At 45.5% G+C, this 17,744-nt stretch overlaps 1 long non-coding RNA gene across 1 annotated transcript; it reads left to right on the plus strand.

Annotated features, from left to right (window-relative positions):
• The first annotated feature begins 11,312 nt into the window (after nt 1-11,312).
• LOC147033464 (uncharacterized) lies at nt 11,313-17,574 on the plus strand. The gene is made up of 3 exons (XR_015055551.1): nt 11,313-12,666; nt 12,773-12,864; nt 16,054-17,574. It is a non-coding gene; the product is annotated as an uncharacterized LOC147033464 (long non-coding RNA).
• Nucleotides 17,575-17,744: the final 170 nt, after the last annotated feature.

Here is a 17,744-nt window from a genome sequence, read left to right on the forward strand (position 1 = left end):
TCATCCACAGAGGAACCTAACCGCGGATCACCTTTCGGATGGACGAATTGTATTGTTCGTGCTGGCCTTTCATTGTACTGTACGCAAGGAGAGCAGAGTCAGGGGATGGCAATTTAGGGATGGAGGTGAAGCTTCACGCCACAACCACAGATGTTTGGATTCGAGCACACGCCAACCGTGGCCAAAACTGATCACATGTTCAACCCAGATTATGGATTACTGTCACACCTTCTTGTAGATGCTGCGGTTGTCCTCTTTGCTCCTTTTGTGAACTTATATTCAATGGAATGGGGTCCACCGATGACCTTCCACCTCCGAAGCCAAAAGCTCAAAGCGAGTGGTGTCAGGTCCAGGTTGCACCTGATGGAATAATAATGTATTATTAGTGTCATTGTGAGGTTCACGGTGTTAATTATCCTCAGCAGCAAGTCGTAATACTAACGCCGATGGCAAGGGAGCTGAGTGGTAGCATATGTGTTTGATTGTTCTTGTCTGGATTGGGTTGCAGAAAAATGTATGTATTGTTGTTCTGTTGATTCGCATACTGGGTGCCGCATCATGGAGTGCACCCTCATTCAGTGGCTGGCTGCTTTGTGCACTAACAATACTCCTTTGTGGACAATAAAACTCCATCGTGTCATTCTATAAAGCAAACCCAAACAAATTCCTGCCTTTTGATTGTACGCAGGCCATCAAAGTAGTGCAAGACAGGCCAAAAATGTATAACGAGGTGTATATATCAATGAAATCAATTAAAAGGTGTATATATCTCAATCACCTCACGATTTTTTCGACAACACTTCCATGACCTAATCTGATGAAAACTCTCTCAAACAATAATAATAATAATAATAATAATAATAATAATAATAATAATAACGATCTCTTATAATGCTTCATCTTCCTTTCGCACATGTGGTACTCTTCACTGTATCATAATGCTTCCACGATTTAAACTTATCAATTCTACTACTTCAAAGGCACAACTCTTCTACTAATTAAACAGACTGCTCCCAATTCGACCTCTCCTTCATACCTTGCCTAAAAAATCCAACTGTTATGTTTCTTCTCTCCATTCTATGAATTCGCCTTTATCGCATCCATCAAGAAACGAGTTTAATCACATCTCTGACAGAAAACTTAAAAAAAAAACCAGTTTGCAATGAATGTTCGCTTTGCATCAACCATTCTTTTTTTCCAACTTCAGTGGCAACTCACCCCTCTCACCCCTCACTCTAAAATCAACCATCACACTCTTCTCCCTCCAAGCCTCCCTCTCACCTCTCTCAAAAACTCCGCCCTCACCTTGCTCCCACCATTCACCCCCCCCCCCACTTGTCCTTCTCAAAGTTTCCCCCCTCTCTCATCCACAAAGCTGCCACCTTCCACTGCCCTCTCACCTCCATCTCTCCACTCCACCTCCTCAAATCCTCAGCTGCCTTCTTCCCCCTCTCTTGTCCCCGCTCTCCCCCAGCACCACAGAGCCTTTTCTCCTGCTCATCCGGCCCCTCCCCTAGCTATTCTGCAATCGCCGACACTCTTTCAACAACCCTGCTTACCTCCCCCCTTTGTCCCTTGTCCTACCCTCCCCCTCCCCTCCCAACCCCTGCACCCAAAGCCTCCTCCCCTCCCTCTTCATTAACAGTGTGGACCTCAAATATCCAGGGCCTTCGCTCAAACCTTTCAGATCCTTCCATACAGGTTGCCACTGACAAATCAGACATAATCTACCTAACAGAAACTTTCCTCCCCCAAGACGTGTCTGACTCCCAAGTATCTCTCCCTGGTTACTCCCTCCTCCAGTGTGACAGATCTAAGCCTCGTCCTGGTGGAGGAATTTCTCTCTTCATCAAAGACTCTATTCCTCAATCTCCATGCACTGCCCTCACTCCCCCACACCCCCAGGAATACCTCTGGCTCCGGCTTCCCTCCACTCCCACCTCATGTTTATATGTGCATTGTACCGTCCACCCAACAGTGATGACTCCATCTACACCTCACTATCCGAAAACATGGACCATCTTCCATCTTCTCATCCAAACTCTCTGTTCCTCATATGTGGCGACTTCAAATGTCATCATGCCAGTTGGCGAGGTGTGGGTACCTCTCTCACCTGTCATGGCATTTCAGCAAAAGCTTTCTGCGACTCATTGGGACTGACTCAATTGGTCAATTTCCCGACTCGGATCTCAAGCAATGGTACTCCATCTCTTCTGGATCTGATTTTGACAAATTTCCCTGACAATATCTGCTGCTCTTCCTCTGCTCCATTCGGTTCTTCTGACCACGCACGTCCTTGTCAAAGTGGACATCTCTCTGGCTGTTATCAGAGAACCACCTCACCACCGTAGAGTCTGGCATTTCACTCAAGCCGACTGGCAGGGTCTCCAAGCAGCCATCAAAGTTATCGTCTGGTCTCCTATCGCGACTTTCTCCAACATCAACTCATCCTGGAATTCTTTCAAAGAAACTTGCGCTCCCTCATGCACAGATTTGTCCCCTTTCGTCTTTAGATGTCCTACCCTTCCTCCTGCCCTTGGTTCACTGAAGCTTGTGGTGAGGCAGTTGTCCTGAAACAACTTGCCTTTGCCTTATGGAAAGCAAACCCAACTGAGGATAATCTCAGTTCCTTCCATTAAGCTCAGAACAAGTGTGTATCTACCCTAAAGAGAGCCAGAAAACAACATCTTTCTCATCTCAAGTCTGAACTCTCAAACCTCTCTCCCTCCTCAAAATCCTGGTGGAGTCTAATCAAATCTGTTTCTGGTGTATGTTGCCCCTCCATCCCCTCCCTTACCTCAAATGGCCGCACTGCTGATACCGCACGTGAAAAGGCTGAATGCCTAAACTCGGTGTTTGCAGCTAAATCTTGTGTCCAAAACCCATTTCTTTCTCTACCCACCTTACCCAGTCGCACCCAACTGTCCCTGGACTCTGTGTCCTTTTCTCCTCACAAGGTGGAGCGCTTGCTGTCAAACCTCGACTCAGATTCTGCAACCGGTCCAGACAGCATCAGCCCACGAGTCCTAAAAACCTGTTCCTCTGCTCTTGCTCACCCTCTCTCTGTTATATTCACCCTCTCACTTGCTCAAGGTCATCTGCCATCTGCTTGGAAATCTGCAAACATCACTGCCCTGCACTAAAAAGGTGCAAAAACAGATCCCTGCAACTACAGACCAATTAGCCTTCTCCCAATCATCAGCAAGGTTATGGAATCCATCATCGCTTCAGACATTAAATCCTTCCTCTTCTCCAATGGCTTGATTTGCGATCATCAATTTGGTTTCAGACCAGGTCACTCTACCCTGGATATGCTGGTTCTGCTCTCACAAAATATGGATGAAGGTCCTCAATGCCAGACAGGAAATCCGAGCCGTATCCATCGACATATCATGTGCTTTTGACACAGTCTGGCACCCTGCCCTACTCACCAAACTCTCTTCCTATGGTATTCAAGGCCATCTCCACTCATGGCTTGCAGACTTCCTCTCCTGTCGCAGTCAACGTGTGGCCCTAAATGGAGTTCCTTCATCCCCTCTTCCTGTCCAGGCTGGAGTTCCTCAAGGTAGCATTCTGGGCCCTGTTCTTTTTCTGGTTTTCATCAATGATCTCTCCGACTCTCTGGAAAATCCTCTATATCTTTTTGCTGATGACTCCACCCTCTGCCGTACCATCTGTCATGCCTCAGACCGACAAGCAGCAGCTTCTTCGCTCACTGCAGATCTGGATAATATCACAAACTGGTCTAACACGTGGAACATGTCTTTCAATCCGGACAAATCTCACACTCTCACTATGCCTCTCCGAAAGGACCGTTTAGAACCCTCCCATCCACTTTCTCAACAATCCTCTGGAAGAAGTCCTTTCTTTCAAGCTTCTGGGTCTCACTATCTGTCATGACCTTTCCTAGGAAAGCCACAATTCAAACCTCGCCTCCAAAGCCAGTCGCCAACTGGGAATCCTCCATCGTGCAAAGTCCTTCCTCGGCCCTCTTGAGCTCCTGACCACTTACAAAGCTTTCGTCTGCATTCTGATGGAGTACTGCTCTCCCCTCTGGGCTGGTGCTCCAGCCTCCCACCTTTCTTGGCTTCACGCTGTGGAAACCAAGGCATTTCGGATCATTGGTATCTCCCGCAATGAGGCTGTCTTTGGGCCTCTCACTCTCTCACCACAGGCCGTCGGTGATCTTTCTGTCTTCTACCATCTCCTCTCCAGCCTTGCCCCCCTGCTCTCTCTGCGATTTGTCCCCACCACATTTCCGCAGGGCGCTCAAGGTCTGCCAACAACCCCCTTCTGGTAAAACTTCCAAAATCACGAATCACTACTCACCTTCACTCTTTCTTTCCTCTTTTTTCCCACCTTTGGAATAAACTCCCTCACTCTGTTCAATCCCATTCTTCCCTCCAGGCCTTAAAAACAGCTGTCCACCACCACCTCTTATCAACCCCCATCCAAATCCTCGATCTTTTCTACCCCCGATAATCCACTCAATCCCACCTCCTTCAAATTCCCTGCTTTCCTTCCTGAAAGTCCCTGTAATGTCCATCTTCTCTTCGCCATGTTCCCCATCCCTCTCCCTTCCACAGATCTCCTAATGTGTCTGTCCCCACTGTTTTGTCCCTCCCCTCTTGTCTCATGCTCCCCTTGCTGTGTGTTGTGTGTTGGCTCTCATTCGAGCCTCGACAAAGTATACAACAACAACAACAACAACAACAACAACTACAACAAATGTTTAAATATTTTATCATTAATTAATCGGAACACCTGTGTTGGCATAACGGTTCAAGAGGCTGGCTCCTGTCTTGACATTGAATTAACACCAGGTTGGTTGAGTCAGCCTGACATGAGGTCGGAAAAATGAGGAGCGGCTTATTGGTAACAGGGGCACTGCATCAGCGGCACAGCAGCATTTCCAGAAAATGATGCAGCCAAGCAATCACAGGCTGCGTACGAATAAATGCATTAATTAATTAATCTGAGGTCTATCCTGGTTAACATTCCGACCCGACTACAAATTGTTGGATTGGAGCTAACGAGTCTGGGGGGGGGGGGGCTTGCATCATACGTTAGGCTATTCCTCAGATGGACGTTAAGCTGGGTGTCTGACCTGCGAGCTTTATTTGGTGGATGTTAAAGATCCCAGGGTGTCTTTCACATGGAAGAGGTGAGTTATTGTCGGGACCCTGAATAAATTTTGAAAATTACATCTTGGCACTGCTGGGAAGGCAAAGACAAAGCTCCAAAAGCAATTTTTGCTGTCACAGTGCTTTGGATGAGAGAGAGAGAGAGAGAGAGAGAGAGAGAGAGAGAGAGAGAGAGAGAGAGAGAGAGAGAGAGAGAGAGAGAGAGAGAGAGAGAGAGAGAGAGAGAGAGAGAGAGAGAGAGAGAGAGAGAGAGAGAGAGAGAGAGAGAGAGAGAGAGAGAGAGAGAGAGACAGAGACAGAGACAGAGACAGAGACAGAGACAGAGACAGAGACAGAGACAGACAGAGACACAGTAGACTTCCTTCCACTTATGATGCACTCATACAACACAAACCGACTTGCACTAACACAACAAGCTCAAAATAATACCGACTCATCCTCTATCCTTAAAAAAACACCCGAACAAACATGACTCACCAGCCTGGGTCATCAAGTCAAGACGTTGGCATCATTAATCATTTCAGCCCTTCAGTAAATATATATATATATATATATATATATATATATATATATATATATATATATATATATATATATGTACTGATTCTGATGTCCAATACACGATAACAGAGCGTCGGTGCTGCCGAAGCAATTTCCGTGCAACGATTACACTGGGTGGTTTGCCATTGCCTTCCCAGCAGTAGTTAGGTCAGGCGTTTTGAATTTGGCCATAATGCCGGCGATAACTCGTCCACTCTTCACAACACAAGGGACACCTCCACCAGCAAGTAATGCCAGAAACCATGACCTAATTGATGTTTAATTTCCAAGAACTAATCCCGACAGATGGGACAGCCAGTTTAACGTCCTTCTGAAGGACAACACACACACACACACACACACACACACACACACACACACACACACACACACACACACACACACACACACACACACACACACACACACACACACACACACACACACACACACACACACACACACTGATGCATCACCCTGCCTGCTAAACAGCAGATTGACCATTTATAGCTGGGTCAGGATTCAAACCCAGGCTATGCTTAAGTCAGAGGTGAGAGTGGGTACCAATCGGGAAGCCTACCAGCCCATTTCATTGTCTTCACAATATATGTTTTGCAAGGGATGTGAAAGCTCCACAAACAAGAAGGGCACCGGGAAGAGGGCATGCATCTGCCAGACTGAACAGTTAACATTTGTATGATGTAGTAACATTTGTATGATGTAGTAACATTTGTGTGATGTAGTAACATTTGTATGATGTAGTAACATTTGTATGATGTAGTAACATTTGTATGATCTACATATGTAGAGGGCATGATTCTGCCAGACTGAACAGTTAACATTTGTATGCCACTGATCAGCCGGATCTGGATCTGGACCTGAACCAAAATCGAATGTGCTTGGTCATGTAACCTCATCCCCAAGTATTGTTGGGTATGTTTTCTGTTGGGTATACCCAGCCAACTCATCCCCAAGTGTTGTTATAACTCGTCCACAACTTTTTGAGATATCATGCTCTCTGAATATCGTTTTTATTTGGCCGCATCACTCAAGGGAGAAGAATCACTTTAATAAAATACAAAAATTATCCTTGCCGAATCCAGATCTTCACCAAAATCGAATCAATTAGTCCTTGTCCTACTCCCAACCTGTCCACCAAGTTTAGTCCGAATCCGTTCACAACCTTTTGAGATATCCTATTAACAGACAAACAGGCAGACACAGAGACAGGGGTGAAAATATAACCTCTGCCCCCTTTCGTTGGCGGAGGTAACTGGAGAATTCAGAGAACACTTTCTCACACACAGTCTTGAGAAACCAAAACATGGGCAGAGACGATGAGCGGAAAATTTGATTTTCAAACAAACCTGATTTCAAGTCAAATCCAGTCCTCGAAACTTACTTCATATTCACGATTCCACACACAAACATACCCATTCACACTTACACAAGCATACAAATTCACACTAATACAAACATATCCATTCACACTTACACAAGCATACAAATTCACACTTACACAAACATACAAATCCACACTTATACAAACATACCAATCCACACTTACACAAACATACCCATTCACACTTACACAAACATACCCATTCACACTTACACAAACATACAAATCCACACTTATACAAACATACCAATCCACACTTACACAAACATACCCATTCACACTTACACAAACATACCAATCCACACACAAACATACCCATTCACACTTACACAAACATACCCATTCACATTTACACAAACATACCAATCCACACTTACACAAACATACAAATCCACACTTACACAAACATACCAATCCACACTTACACAAACATACCCATTAACACTTATACAAACATACCCATTCACACTTACACAAACATACCAATCCACACTTACACAAACATACAAATCCACACTTATACAAACCTACCCATTCACATTTACACAAACATACCAATCCACACTTACACAAACATACAAATCCACACTTATACAAACCTACCCATTCACATTTACACAAACATACCAATCCACACACACAAACATACAAATCCACTCTTACACAACCATACAAATCCACACTTACACAAACATACCAATCCACACACACAAACATACAAATCCACATTTACACAAACATACAAATCCACACTTACACAAACATACAAATCCACACTTACACAAACATACGCCTTCATTCTTCCACAAACACACCAATCCACACTCACACAAACACACCAATCCACACTTACACAAACACACCAATCCACACTCACACAAACATACCCATTCACACTTACACAAACACACCAATCCACACTTACACAAACATACAAATCCACACTTACACAAACATACGCCTTCATTCTTCCACAAACACACCAATCCACACTCAGACAAACACACCAATCCACACTTACACAAACATACCCCCTCATACTTCCACAAACGCAGCAATCCATCCTCACACAAACATACCCATTCACACTTACACAAACATACCAATCCATACTCACACAAACATACCCATTCACACTTACACATACAAACCAATCCACACTTCCACAAACACACCAATCCACACACACAAATACACCCATTCACACTTACACAAACACACCAATCCACACTTACACAAATACACCCATTCACACTTACATAAACATACCAATCCACACTTGCACAAACATACCCCCTCATACTTCCGCAAACACACCAATCCATCCTCACACAAATATACCCATTCACACACACACACACACACACACACACACACACACACACACACACACACACACACACACACACACACACACACACACACACACACACACACACACACACACACACACATCTGAAGAAGTAATTCCATCCCCTTGATTAATAGGAAAGCCTCCACAAGCCTTGGACTCCACCTCGAGTATCTCGTTTCGAGAACTTTTTGAACGACGCTCGTTTCAAACACGAGATACAGCACCGACGTCTTCCCTTCGCGTTTCATGGTGTTCATCCCCAGGTGGGGTTTTCATCGATCCCCCATGAAGGACAAATTGAAACAAAGAACACTCTTGCGACTGCAAATGTCCAAACATTGAAAGCTTTGTCGTCATCATTTTCAGGTCTCGACAGAGTATTCATGGGTAGATTTGAGAATACCAAAGGAGGTTGCGGAGAGGGATATGAGGGAGATGGGGTTGCTTGGAGAGAGGGGATGTTCGGGATGGAGGGGTGCGGAGAGGGTAACTCCTGCGACCGACCACATGTCAAGGTCAGATTAATTGGCCCATGAAAGTAGTAGAACATCAGTAGTAGTCGTAGTAGTTTTTTTCAGTAGTAGTGGGTGCATTCACAAACCCTTACTCACTCGTGTTTTGTTTATTGTTTCGGTATTTGGGATATTTTTCATAATTCCCTAAAATAATTTGGTTCATTGTTGTTCGTCATTCATTCATTTGATGTGCGACCCATGGCTGCAGGTGGCATCATTTCTGGAAGCGTGGTTCTGCTGCTGATGCAGCAGCCCTATAGGTACGAGCAGGAATCATGAGCAGGCGATGGCTCGCTGACTCTTCGTGAAGGACATCATGGTGGTCTTCACCATCAACTAATTGATGCTGGCAGAAGGGATTCTCGTTTGACGTCCATCGGAGAGAAGGCACACACATTGATGCCTCACCCTGCCAGTGAAACACGAGGATGAGAGTTTACAGCTGGGTCGGGATTATCTCGGCCATCCTGCCAACTCGCTTGATTGTCTTCGCAACGTATCCACTTTCAAAACCTCGAGAACTTCAATGGAATATCGCAGCAGAGTTCTTCACATGAATATAACAAGCTCAAATGAGCTAAGATCCTCGTCATCTTAATGATGACGTCATAAAACCAATATGACGTCATTGTGATGCATCAGGTTTGCGATAAATTATCGGTGCTAATGGCCGGCTTGATTCCCGCAAACAAAATTCAAACGGCTTGCCTAGTTTCGGAGATAATCGTATAGGCGATTTCCATTTGCGGCGATATTATGACGTCAACTTTTTTTTTCTAGGAAGAATTTCCAAAATCGGAGATGGTTACTGCCTGCGCGTGGGCTTTCTGCATATACATGGCAAGTTTCACGAAGATCCGATGAAAACTTTGGGTTCTGAAACAAGAAATTGTCAAAAAATAGGAATGACGTCATAAAAATTGATATGACGTCATAGTGATGTATCGTATGTGCGATAATTCATCGCTGCTAATGCCCTGTTCGATTCCCGCAAACAGAATTCAAAAAGCTTGCTTAGTTTCGGTGATAATTTTTTTAGGCGATTTCCATAAGCGGAGATATTTTGACGTCATAACTTTTTTTTTCTAGGAGGAATTTTCTAAATCAGAGATGGTTTCTGTCTGCGCAGGGAATTTTTACATATATATGCCGAGTTTCAGGAAGTTTCCATGAAAACTGTAGGCTGTGAAACAAAAAAGTCCACAAGAAGAAGAATGTGAGTAAGACTTCGAGATCCTCCACGAGGATCTAAAGACCTTGAAATAAATGATCCAGCACCCGCATCCTCAGAGAGAATATTGTGGACGAGGCTTGACGCAAATTCTGGCCTGGCAGCCATCTTGTAACTCGGTGGTGTTTTTGAAGACATTTGTATTCCACAAATGGCTCTTACCTTTGCAAGGTTCTTACGCGAGAGGTGACTTAACACCCTCGGGTTGGGAGGTGGAACGCATCTGCGGTGTGCGGTGCAACATTCCTGCCACTCCGCGTTAACCGTGTTGCACACCGCGGCCTCATTCCCAGAGCGTCGTGTGGCATTGCCAAACCATCCAATCTGGGACTTTCATTAAGTTCGTGGCACTTTATAAGCCTTTGAGCAATAAAATTACAGTGCCGACGTGTGTCTCGAATTACGTAAGTGAAGGTTCGCTGCCGTCGGACAGAGAAGCCAGCAAGCAAGATGGTCTCCGTGCTCACACCGTGCCCTCTTCTGGTCCACCAAAGATATCCGGTTACGTTCAACAACGAAAGCCAAAGGGAAGCCGGTTAAGCCCTAAGTAAAACACATTTCCTCGTCGACAGTATAAATCCACCGATATTATCGGGTCCGGTGTGATGGAGGACGTGGAGAAGAATGAGGAATGAAGGTAGAAAGCACCTGCTGCTCGCGAGGGTAGGGCCAGACGTCTTGGCGCCAAGAGTTGCTCGGCCTTGGCTGGAGACTGTGGACTGGACGATTTGCACTCAGCGAGATGGACGCAGCGCCAGACTGCTCAATAACCAGTCGATCCATTGAAAGCAAGCCTGGACAGATACAAACGATATGATGTTTCTCACCCAACACTTCTATTGGACGTTAAGCCACTCGGACACAACCTGCTGCGGACTAAAAAAAAAAATTGGTCACGGCTCGTAAAAGTCTCTTTCAATGAGATTCAAGCGAAATGATACTTAGGAGAAAATGGAGTTACGCAAAAAAAAAAATGTGCTCCAACAAATCGTGCGTCGTGCGTACGTAATAATTCGACGGGCGATAAGGAGCCACTTTGTAAATATCTATGGGAAACGTCACAATCGCGAATAGCGATTATCACGGCTTTCCACTTGAACGTGTGTGACGTGAGCCTGCGGCCTGTTTCCCCGCCCGCTTGCGCGTGCGGCCATCTTCCGGCCTTGCATTCGGGGCAAGATCCTTCGCGGCGTGGTTCGTGACCTTTTCAGAAATTTGGTGTTAGCCTCTGAACCGCGATGCCCTCTTCCTCGCCATGCCTTGTCAAAGCAGCGTTAATGAAAGTGCTCGCTTTTACAGAGCACGCATGCGTGCACGCCGAGGCCTTGAAGCGCCATCTTGACACGAAATCACGCCGGTGGTTCCGTTCCGTGGCACATGTGGTGGAGAGGCCGCGACCAGGAGAAACGTTTAAACCATTTTAGCCTTGATTTGGAGGCATTTTTTGGCATTTTCTTTTTTAATTATTTCTACGTCGAGTACAGGAGGGTGCTACCTGTATGGTCTTAATTCACTCCAACAAGAGAATTGGACCATCACAGGTGGAGGAGACCTTGTGGGGCGAGCAGGTTATCCCAGCCAGAAGGTCGTTCATTAGCTCGCTGAGTTTTTTAATGAACAATCCAGCAGCGCCCTGGCACTTCTACTTTATCAAGCTCGACTTCCAAAAGATTGAGATCCAAATCCTTTATGAAAGCCTTCAGCTGGATTTGAACCTTTGAACCTCTTGCCTCTTGATCCCAGTGCAGCGGCTTCACCAACAGGGCACTTCTGTGTCTGTGTCTGCCTTTCGTACAGTTTATATCACTGGAAGCCATTTTGGCTATATTATTCTCCCTCGAATCTTTAAGCAACTTCTCCATCACGCCTGTTGCTTCACAAACAAATACAAGGAAGCTGAGACAAAGGAAGAGACCATTTGGTCAGCCATGCTGATGCCACGTCCTGAACATCACAACACCCAAATCGATCCATTGAAATACTTCTTTCTACTATTGCCATCATTACCACAAAGTTAATGTGAAGTTTTCGAATTTGATTACTGCCAAACTATGGCCTACTCTTTTCGAAAGATACCCTGGGTTGTTAGCATTCCACAACCTTAATGCTGATTTTACACTTCCTTGCAAAGGGGATGCACTCCACCATCGTGACGCCGTCAGAGAAGGATTTCAAGACAAGATAGATCAGAGAGGGGGGGGGGTAACATGATGAGCTACACCCCGACAACACCAAGCCTTCCATTGAGGTCTCCCATCCAAGTTTGCTCACCGGATTTGATCACTTGGGATGCTAGGATCCTGGTGGGGTTGACTCTGCCTGTCATCCTTCCGAGGTCAGCGAAATGAGTGTCAGCATGCTGGCTGGCATCCTTTGATGGAGTGGGGACCCACCCAAGATTGTGTCCAATATCCAAAGAGACTGCTTCGGCAGCACCAACGCTCCGCACAGAGTATGGTCCCAATGGATGGATGGATGGGGTATGCTTACGCATTGTATCAGCATATGAACTGTGCTTCCCCCATTGTTTTAGGTCACTCACCTGCATTTGATTTTTCATTTATTTATTTATATTTTTATTTACAGATGCTTTCCGACGGTTCTATGATTTTTTCCTGGTGTATCGGCTTCAATATCCATCGGCACACAAAATTTCAGCTTTCGACGTCACCCGGCAGGTACCGATCTTAAATATCAGTCAGCCAGTGGTTAGAAAGATCTTCATATATTAGATGATTTTTTTGATGGCAGTTGCCATTCTTGGCCAGAAATGAAGTGACTCGACCTTGAAATTTCTTCGGTCACACCGACGATGGGCAAACCCGCATTCCCAGAGTATGCTGTTATACTCACCCAACTTGACACCGAAAGGGAAAAAATGATTGACATTTTGATTAAGTTACTGCTGTACACTCGTTCTTCATGATGACATTGTATCACTATAATCATTATCCTCTTGCACCATGCTCCATACGGAGCTTCAGTTCTTTCGGAGCAGTTTCCCTGGCGAGGGTGACAATTTAGGATAGGTGGCCATTCCTACGCAGGATACTCCAACTGAGTGAGGCAGGAATTGCTAATTTGCTCATGGTCCAGGAGACAACACACCTACTCTTCGTGAAAGATACCGTGACATTTCTAACGTCCACCAACAAATGCTAGCAGAGGGGACATCCTATTTAACGTCCATCTGAGGGACGGCACATACATTGATGAACAACCCCGTCTGTGAAACACCAGGATGGCAGTTTATAGCTGGTTAAGGATGTATACCCAGGCTTGACAGCTTAGAGCGGAGTGTGTACCTCTAAGGCCTGGAGCCCGAGGTTGATGCGTTTATCCTGTCTGGAGTATATAGATTACAGTCGATCTATGTTCAGGTCCTTTAGTCTGTGGTGCTGAGGATAACCAGAGAATGCCTCAAGTATGTTGATTCCTCCAAATTTTTCCCAGTTTAGTGTTAAACAGCAGTAGTGATTGTTCAAAAAGGTAATCATACATGTTTGTGGTTGATAATATATATATTTTTTTACATCTGGTCAACGATTTAGAAACTCCACTATTTATAAACGTTAACATGGCGTTTACCCAAGGAGTGAAAACTCCGATGGGAGAGGGGCAAATTAAGTCTCTTCAACCTCCATCTTGCGACGCTGAGTCCTCCTGTCAATTTTGGTTGAGAATGTATAAGTAACAACCTGTCTGTATTGCAGTAACGACCTGTATCACGGTCAAAAACAGACGGACAGACGGACACCAAATTGAGTATTTGGGAATGAATTTAACCTTTTGACCCCTCCCTCGGGCTTCCCTCACACTTTCTGTCATGTGGTAATCATAACTACCAAGTTTGGTCAATTTCTGCACAACAGTTTAGGAGGAGACCGTGTTAGGTCAGGTGTGGGAGCATGCGTTGGAGCAGCGTGTTGCTACGTTCACTTTCCATTGGTACACCAGGGGCCTCCGTCTGACCATCCCCGAGGAAGATGCCTGGCCCATCCCCATCTCCTTGAGATGCCGATCAACCTACTGCAACCATGAGGCATGCACTCTCCCATTGGCCATCACCACTCATGAGACTCTCTCGCTGATAGAATCTGGTGAGCATGAGCAGCATCAGGAAAACGAGCCACATGTCCACACAGCCGCAGCTGATGCTCAAGGACTATGCAGGTAACAAATCTCATTTGAGTCTCTCTCAGCAACCACTTGTTGGACACAAAGTCTCCCCAGCGATAGCCAAGGATTCTCTGAAGAGACCTAGTACCAAAGGACCTCCGTTTCATATCCCTGGTCAGTGTCCAAGTCGCACATCCGAAGAGCAAGACTGGAAGCACGAAGGACCCGAAGACTCGGACATTCATCCTCCTGCATAGGTACGAACAGTGCCATACACCATGATCCAGTGAATCCATGACTCCCAAAGCCCGACACAGACGTCCATTGACCTCTGGCTCACAACGTGCGGAGATATGACTATCACTGCCAAGGTAAGCAAATCTCTCTGTGACCTCAACGTCCTCACCATAAACAGGTACACACAAGATGGCAGCATCCAAGATGTCATTGAAAGCCTGGATTTTAGTTTTGTCCCTGGAAACCCATAATCCCAGCGGCTCAGATTCCTCACTCAGTGCCTTGAGGGCCCCAACAAGGATATCCAACATGTCTGCAATGATGACTGTATCATCTGTGAAATCAAGGTCGACTTCTTGACATTCCCAAGTGATGCACTGCAGCTTGATGTATCAGACATCTTCCCCAGAACCCATTGAAGAGTGTGGGGGGTCAGTACACACCCTTGACGAACTCCAGTAACAACTGGAAATAAGTCGTAGATGGTATCACCACATCTCACAGCACTCTCAGTACCAGAGTTTTGTTCAAAAATCAGATTGATCAGTTTTGGTGTCACCCCACGAAGACCGAGAATCCTCCAGAGGGCATCCCGATTCACTGAATCGAATGCTTTACAGAGATCAACAAAAGCTGCAAGCAGCCTCTGCCGAAACTCTCATCTGCGTTCGGTGAGGACCTGAAAAGCAAGGATATGGTCAATCGTTGACCTCTTTGGTGTAGACTGTGACATGAAGAGACAGTGTGGCAGACAGATATACAGACAGACAGATGGAGCCAATTACAATTTCTCCCATTTTTTCCCCCAAAAGCGTGGGGATAATAACTGCATTTTGGCCAATCGACCATTGTCTGTCGGGTGTCCCCTTTGGAAGGGAGATGTGAGGAGCTGAGCTTTCCTCAAAGTATCCACTTCCCTTTTGGGAAGGATCATGATTCGTGGCCTAAGTTGTGAAGTTGTATTATTCTGAGTTTTGTTCCGAGGGCTCTTTTCAGGATCGTCACTGAGCTCTGGACAGCCTCCAACTGCAGATCATTTGTGGTAATGTTCCCAGGGATGGTTTGTTGGATCTTTGTGAGGTTCTTCTTTGTCATTCCTGTTGCTCAAATTATCACTGGGACAATTTCAGCATTCTTCAGCTTCCAGGGTCTTTTCACTTCATTCTTGAGGTTTTGATATTTAGTCATTTTCTTGATTCCTGTGTTATTTAGACCAACATCACGAGGTACTGAAACCTCAATTAGCAATGCCTTATTGTCCTTTTTGTATCTAAGTACTATTGTCTGATCGCAGTTTTTTTTTTTTTTGTTCACGCTAGATGAGATCATCAGGTCATATGTGAGCATTATTTCCTTGTTTCCAATGATTGTTTTTGGTTCATGTTTCCATGAGTTTTGTGGAACTAGGATATTGAAATTTCTGTAGATGTGCCAGTGGATTACTCTACATACCTTGTTATGCCTTTGTGTGTCCAGCTGTTCTGACATGAGGTTTTTCTTTTTTACATCAGATAGGTGGCTTGTGCTTTATCCTGGTGTTGGCGCAGTCGTTAGGGCAGCGGTTTGGGATCCAAAAGGTCCCGAGTTCAAGCCCCGTTGGGCCACTGAATTAATACACCAGGGGGTTGACTCAGCCTGTCATCCTTCCGAGGTCGGCGAAGTGAGTACCAGTGTACTGGGCCGGTGTATACCCCGGTTAAAATAGGTGTACCATATCCCTGTGTCGTAAGAGGCGACCAGGGTTGCATCAGGAAGGGCATCCGGCGTAAAACATGTGCCAAATCACTATGCGGATCATGCGGATGATTCGCTGTGGCAACCCCGAAAGGGAGCAGCCGAAAGAAGAAGAAGAGAAGAGGTGGCTTGTGCTTTGTTTCTACCAGCCAGATAGAGGCTCAGATTGTCTCCATTGCTCAAAGGTCTCCATTGATGGAGGCTCAGAACACAAACACTCTTCTTACCTGCAACTTAAGAGACTCACACAGTCAAGAATGCTGTTATGTTTGTGGGGTAGACGGAAGAACTTCATAGTAAAGGTACAATTGTATAGAGTAGCATGGTCCATGGACAAGCAGGAGACATCTTAATGTAAATCAAGTATGGAAAGTTGTCAGCTTAAGTTGTTACGTGCCATTGCATTGGGGGGGGGGGGCAGTGCTGTGTTAATTAGGTAGGGTTTAAGGATAATTTATCCCAGTATGTGATTGCCCACCGTGACCTTTTCCTATGTTTTTGCATTTACAATACCAGCGATAAAAAGGAATCACGTCCTTAAAGCAACAACTGAGCTGAGTGTTCCAAGCAGGCAAAAACCCCACCTCCAGGAATAACAAGTAGCAAACCACACCTGGGGAGGATGATGGGTGGGCGTGAAGTCAGAAGGCTCGGGGGAGAGGAGAGTTCTGTGAGGTATGCGATTGGAGGAAAAGGATCTAACTCATTGGCTTCCCCTAAACACGGCAAAGAAGGCTGCGTGATTCGCGTGTTCATGCTGAGGTGAATTTGTCCGTCCGCTGGAGAAAAACACTAGCCATTGACTGTTCGGCTGAGTCGTGAAGTGTGTACACTTCTGAGGAGGGATGAAGAGCGTGCCTCGTGGCCTTATCACGAGGCCTCAGAAATCGTCTCGTCGTATGGTCGAGAGGAACAGTCGGCATATTCACTAGAGAAAAGAAGCTGCACGGCGGTTTCTGATCCCTGACATTGAATACATCCACACGAATACTTCACATACGTTTCCTGCCCACATCGGCTTGGTACAATTTTTGGATGCGGTTTCCTGCGCAGTACTATGCGTTTCGATCCACAAGCTCCTCGAGGGTCATCTCTGGACGAAGTTAAGTGCCAGAATAAAGGAGGGGTTTTTCTTTTGTTTTATCTTTTCCCCTTGTCCATTCTTGTAACTGTGTGTAGAGGTGCCTCAACTTTAGTCTGTAAATTTCCTCACGTTTCATTAACTCATTCTTTGATTTATTTTCATTATTACAGTTTGATTTATTCCTTCTTGTGAATACTTGATTTAAGTTCATTAAACTCCTATTTATTGAGAATGCTTGTGTCTGTCTATTTGTTGTGGGTTCGAGAATAAACCCTTGTCCTCGGTCCTGGTGGACGCGTCTGGTACGTGCTTCACCGCCTCCCATCCCGCGAGCGCATTAATCTCCAAGGGTCACGCGTTCGCCTTCAAGGTCGAACTGTTCGG

The sequence above is a fragment of the Eptatretus burgeri genome, chromosome 2, assembly GCF_056783735.1.
Source record: "Eptatretus burgeri isolate ZD-2024b chromosome 2, Ebu_testis_v1, whole genome shotgun sequence".
NCBI lineage: Eukaryota > Metazoa > Chordata > Myxini > Myxiniformes > Myxinidae > Eptatretus > Eptatretus burgeri.